This window comes from Syngnathus acus, chromosome 11 (assembly GCF_901709675.1).
Source record: "Syngnathus acus chromosome 11, fSynAcu1.2, whole genome shotgun sequence".
NCBI lineage: Eukaryota > Metazoa > Chordata > Actinopteri > Syngnathiformes > Syngnathidae > Syngnathus > Syngnathus acus.
This window is the reverse complement of record NC_051096.1, coordinates 3497161-3503802: the sequence shown is the minus strand read 5'-3', so window position 1 is coordinate 3503802 and position 6642 is coordinate 3497161. Positions and strand designations below refer to the sequence as shown.

At 37.2% G+C, this 6642-nt stretch overlaps 1 long non-coding RNA gene across 1 annotated transcript; it reads left to right on the top strand.

The window, feature by feature from the left end:
• Positions 1 to 3004: 3004 nt before the first annotated feature.
• LOC119130655 lies at positions 3005 to 6612 on the top strand. The gene is made up of 3 exons (XR_005099482.1): positions 3005 to 3214; positions 4371 to 4434; positions 5274 to 6612. It is a non-coding gene; the product is annotated as an uncharacterized LOC119130655 (long non-coding RNA).
• Positions 6613 to 6642: the final 30 nt, after the last annotated feature.

Sequence of the window (6642 nt, the reverse complement as noted above, 5' to 3'; positions counted from 1 at the left end):
ATCAGATTTTGATGGACGTCCGCGCGGGCCAATGGGAGGCCGAGGCAAGCTGCATTTCAGCCAATCAGCGCTCATCACGCAAGCGCGGCCCGGTCCCACAGGAGAGGACATGACGGGGGTGACGGCCATGTTGTGCCGTGGTGTTTGTATCCCTCCGCCACAGTATTTACATTTTGCATGATTTTTGCATGTGGGCAAAAATATCAGTGGAGACTAGAGGCGCTATGTTGGAGTCCGTTAGTTTATTTATTTCTGCACATCTCCCTATACCACTAATTCAGTGTCAAAAAATGACAAAACGACGTTTTTGTCGCCGACATTGTCCTGACAGACGTGACGGCATCATATCACTGCACACTGTATGACGTACACGCACTAAGTGGTTTCTATGGACATGGTCCAGAAGACTCTGTTTATCGTCCTTAGTTTTTCGTGCTTTCATTTCACTTCATGTATGTGGGAAATATCCAGCCAGTCCGTGGGTTATATCAGGTGCTAGACTAGTGATTCTCAAACTGGGGTTTTTGGACCACTGGAGTTTAAGCAAGCCGAAACTTGAGGTTCTGTGAAGTATTTTGCAAAAAATGTCTTAGAGCGTTTTTTTTTTTAAAATGCATTCCAACAAATGGATGCTGGAGTGCCATTAAAGCAATAAACCAATTATTCCTCCCTGCCTTCGCAATTTAAAAGCCCTGAAGGGATTTTAATGTATCACAAATCTGACATCCATGCATGAGTATTTTTTTTTTTTTTAAATGTGTGTTATTACAATCTCCACTATTGGAGGATGAATGATGGTAATCTTTTCTGTAATAAAAAGCATTGTAAAATGAAGCACTTGTAATGAGCGGCTTTGCACACTTTGGCCCGACGAGGGCGCTATTGTGTCAAAGATCGCCACCATTCCAAAAGTTGTAACTCATAATCGGTGCACACGATGGCAGCATTGTGCCCGAAGAAATGAACGCTCACCGCTTTCTTGTTTCATAAAGCGGATTATTTAAAATGACTCGTATCAATTTGAGCCATTGATTTAATCCAAAGATAAATGGGCATTTAAATTTAATACATATTACCGTGAATGGGCATTACAAAAGATCTACAAAAGCCATACATTTATGCCCATGGCAAAAAAAAAAAAGACAGCTTTCACATTTTAAGAAAACAAAATAAAAGTATCTTGCCAAGTAAAATTTTCAAGTTAGATTTTCATTTGATTTTAAGTTTAATTACATTTTTTAATTATCAAATATATTTTTAAATATGAATTTGTCATTAAATTATGTATATTGGTGAAAAAATCCTGTTGAAGTGTGTTTTCCAATTATATCAGATGTAAAATAAATTTAAAGTTATTGTTTTACAACCAGAGAAATTCAACACTGCAGCTTCTAATTGTTTTCATGCATTACTGGTGCTTCCATTAAAGCGATTATTTAAAAGGTGTGATTAAAACATAGATCCATTTAGTCCACTATTGTGTTGCAGTGGAGATTTATGGATATATGTTGCATTTCAATGTGGACAACACTCGAGAGGTGCAACCTTCAAAGAATTGAGAACACAATTTAGAAATTCAACCTGACCTTCCTGCAGCACACCATTCTTCCATTCCATCGGGCCAATGATTTACCTGAGGAAAAATAAGTACAGAAAATTTACATGGAACAAAAAAATAACATTATTAACGCCGAAACATATGCATGAGTATGTAGTTTGTTCATAATCTCAATGAAAAGGAAACAAAGAGTTGTGATTTTTTTATTACAAAAAATAATTATTACACACTGCTGAGGCTGTTGATACTGTTGCTCACCAAAACAGCAGCACTTACCGAGGCATATCAACAGTCTTCAGTGAGCACATATTGTACGACACAAGTTGTGGGAAAGTCCGTCGGCAAATAAACGCATGACTAAAACGTAGAGTAGCAGTTAAACGGTTGAGAAAGTTGCTTTAGAACAAAAGGAAAAAAAGAAAAAGAATGATGAGTTGGATGGCGTCTAAATGGCGCTAATTTGCATGTCTGGTGCTTCACGCTGTGCATATTTTAGTGTGAAGCAATGTGGCTGCTCATTGAGGTGGTCTAGACAGACATGACATGGCCGGGTCAACTTCTTGCATGCAAATGTTGAGACGACATGACTGCGCGCACACACACGCACACACAATGGTCTTTGGGTGGATTGCCTTTCATTGACGGACTCCAACATTTGGGATTATCATGTTAATTAAGGGAACCTTGTCGAGACTGTGGCAGACATCAGCATCTTTGCAAAACGAGAAATTACTTTTCGATGTGTTTGCAAGAATCTCAGAGCTTCTGTTATTAAAAGTGTCTGTATGAAATCTTGTATATCAATCCAAGAAATTCGAATATCAGTTCTGTGTATTGTGTCCATGTAGCCGTTATACTGACCTGGTAGATATAATCTAAGAATGATTTTTTTTAAATGAGAGACCACATTTATTTAAATGTTATTAAATTGTATTATTATTAAAGTATTTTTTTATTTTGGGCTATTCATCATATTCTGCTGAGTTATTTTTTTCCTTTTCTTTAAAAAAGAAAACTCGACTGTAGTTTGCATGTTGTTTTTTCTGCACTCAAAATCAATCGTGCTGAAAAAAGCATGACATTCAACAATTTTTTTCCTTTTCATTTTGATAGTATTTTTTTCAAATCAAATATAGAAAACACAATTGACAGATATTGAAAGTGAGCAAAAAAAAAGTCCTTGATAATTCATAAAGTCATCATTTTAGGTCCTAACCCGAACCCCTAACCCCAAATTGAATCCCTTAATAAGCTGCAATGACAAAGCTATAAAAATAAAGACCTTTTTTCCATTTTCTCGCATGTCACTCAAAAGTGAGCGTTTGTATCTTGCGCAGAGGCATCTCAGTGGAGGATGAGGAGGGTGTGGACCACTGACTCACAAAGAGGGGGCGTAGCCTCGGGGGTGCATATATGATTTAGGACAAATGAGTTGCTCGTGCACTCCGAGCCACTCGACGCTGCGCGCTGGTGCTGATGGTGGCGATGTAGTTCTCTGCGGCGTGGACCGTGCCATCTCCCCCTCCTTGAATGGAGGAGGGAGGGGGGGGGGGTAAGAGGATGTGATTTTAAGAAAGGGAGAAAAGACCGTTGGGACGTCACTACATGCGCCGCTCGTGGATGCTCTCATCTGGGACGCCGGCCGAGGGACCACCGGTAAGAAAACGTCCTCTCGTGGATTTTTCAAACGCCGTCGGGAAGGCGTCTTTATGCTATAAGGAGGCTGAGCGAGGATTTACACGCAGGCCCACGTTAGCTTGTCCCGCATGAATCCAAATGTTTTTGTCAGGGGGAAGAAAAAAGTGAGGATGAAAAATAGCTTGGAGTTTTTGCTACTTTGTGGAGTTTTTTTTGGTGTCACAGGTGCATCTCAAACACGATCTAGAAGACAAGTTCATGATCGAGATTGTATTTACTCTTGCAAGGTGACGCCTCGTTGCGTATATTTTAGAGATTAGCGTTCAATAGCTCTACAACTGCCGTGTTTGGTGCACGAGCATCCTTAGTTTCCAAAAAGTGTGCAACCATGGTGCCAAAAATGCACTTGAACTCAGCACATCCATTTACAGCACACTTTATAGGCCCCCTACAGATATAGTCTGAAAGTTTGCATTGAAAAAAAAGGAATTGCCATTAAAATTTTTAACTCAAGTGTAAACTCACAGTTGACACAAATCTCAGTGTAAATTGAAAAAACAAAAAATATGTATAAAATACAATAAATTAAAAGTAAAATAAAAGTATTGTATAAAATAAAATAATAATAATAATAAAATTTAAAAATGCTGCAAAATATAATAAATATAAATTCCACTAATTGTGCATTGGGATCATTTCAAAGTAGAAAGCATGCCCCCCCTCCAACCATATATTGCACTTGAACTCAACAGTTGCGTTCAGGGTACACACAAAAGTCCCTCCCCAGCGTAATTACATTTAACTGATTACGAAACTGCAAATGAACATAAAAAAAAATCAGTATTTAAATTTAGCAATTGCAGTCACGGCTCACATTAGGCTTCCTACATGTACATATAATTGCAAATAACAAATTAGTCTTTTTAAGACAAATAATAGATTACAGTCTTTTTAAGACAAAAAATATGCACACACACACACACACACACACATCTTTGCAAGACTATGACGACGTGCATTATTACATAAGGCCCCTCGCTTCATACCATATTGATCCTTTTGGACCATTGTAATGACACTAATCAAGATTTTTTTTTTTTTGGAAGGAAATTAATTTTGCCCTCAAGCCATAAATGAGACGATAAAATGATCTTTTCTTGTTTACGACCTCCAGTATCCTCGACTACAAAAGCATCATGGTTGAAGTTGGATTGAGTAGGCGCCTCTTCTTCACAGAGGTAAGTTCTATATTATGATTATTAATACACAGTATTATTACTTTTTTTTTGTCCCCGCCCTCAGTTGACAGCATTTATGGCGCCTTTTTATGTTCCTGACTACATTTTGTCAATTTTACTGCCACGACACACATCGCAGTGTGGGCCACTTGGGAGGACGACGAGTGTATCGATAATATATTGTCATTATATAGGCTATAAATATGTATTTTGATGATACTGAGCCTTGCTTGCATGTAGGGGAACGTATTACATATTCTACACACATATATGATTTAAAGATTACACATGCAAAGTAGCTTTTTCTATTCATTCATATTTGAAAGTTTCACACAAACAATAAAGCTCAAATGTCTTGTTCGAGAAAAATATAATTGACATATCATGGATCTAAAAAAATTTAATTACATAGATAGTTGTTATCTACTTAATCTGTGTGTGTGTGCGAGTGTGTGAAGTTCTATAGGCTAGTAGTATTGTTTTTGCACATTGCACTTCAATTAATTTTTAGTGGCCTTAGTGTGTGTGTGTGTGTACTAATTAGTGATCACACGTCTGTGCCCACGCGGTAATGACGTCACTCTTGCTCAATCTCTCCTCCCCCTTTCTGCTTTAAAGAAATGATAGGAAAAAACCCAATTGGCAAAAAACATAATTATATTAAAAAAATGAACATAAACGATATTTAAAAGGAATTGTTAAAATTACTGTCAAACAGGTTTTTGAAGAATAATTGAATGAATTTTTATTTTGACATGATCCTTAACACAACAAGCTAGACATATATAATTTTAATATATAATTTTTACAATTCTAATTTTTTTGCTTGATCCTCACAGGTGCACAGGAGGCTTCGTAGCATGCGCGTGTGTGTTCAGGCCCGAGGGGTTGTCTGTTATCTTTGGTTATCTAGCTGTATGAGTGACGTACATTCTTCATAAAGCTAGATAACCGAAAGTAACAAGAATCCCATTACATGCCTGCACCGATGACGAAAAATCAACAAAAGCACACGCAACACGATATGATGACAGTGGGAAAAAAAAAAAAAAAAAAAAAGGTAGGATAGTGTGTGACAAAAGGGTGTGCGACATGCTAATCACTGTTGGAATGCTCATTATGTTTATTTATTTATTCTTTGTGTGTGTGTGTGTGTGTGTGTCTATATACTGTACACGCAATTGTTTGAATGACGCACAACTTTTGCATGGTAGTGAATTCATAATTTTGGTGCAATTTTTCACATTTTAAGGAAAGCTACAAAATCATTTCCCAGAGGGCCTTGATAAATTTAGGGAAAATTAAAATATTTTTCTATTGTTTGCCAAATAGCTAAATTGCCCAAGTCCTTTTTTTTTAAAGATTTTCATAAAAAAGAAAAGAACACAACAAATTTTACACTTTAAAAATCTGTTGGGCCTTATCAGGTGTTTATACACTAGTAATTAATGACTTTTAACACGTAATAAATTGCTACACAAGAGCTGTAAATTGTGGCAGTATTGCTTGAAATTGCCAAATAGTGATCTGACTCTTGTACCGCAAGTCATTTACAAAAGTTTATCACACATTTGTAGCAGATTTCTTAACCCTTTAATACACTAGCAATTATTTTAAACACAAAATTGTTACATGAACAAGAGCCGTAAAATTGCAACATTATAAAACATTTATGAACGCATTCTATTTTTAGATTCATCTCACAAAATCCCACCCGTGACATCTTCCGAAAACAAACCTGACATACACTGCAAAGCTTGTGTACTACTTTCCTATTAGACGGTGATGCTTTGAGTGAAAAGCACATGCGAAAGGGAATCTTGTGTCATCTTGCGGCCATTTTGTTGGACCTCTGTGTTAAAGTGACCGTTCGGCTTCACGTGGCAAAAGTGTAGACACTTTTTACGCTATACGTCCTCCTTTCGCTTCGCTTTCACCTATTTTCTTTCTTCTGTTTTTTTTTTTTTACCCCAGCTTGCCTTCTCAGATGGTCGGGCCTGATTTGTATGCATTTGCATAATGAATGTCATTTGCATGCTCGGGGGCAGACCATACCATGGCTGTGTTGTGCATGTGTGTGTGTGTGTGTGTGTGTGTTTGTGCGTGTGTGTGCGCTCATGCATAGTTAGTTAATGTGCGCGCCATATATTAAGCTCATGCTAATGTACACGTTTTTTTTTGTTTTTTTTTAAATACACAAAATGACCA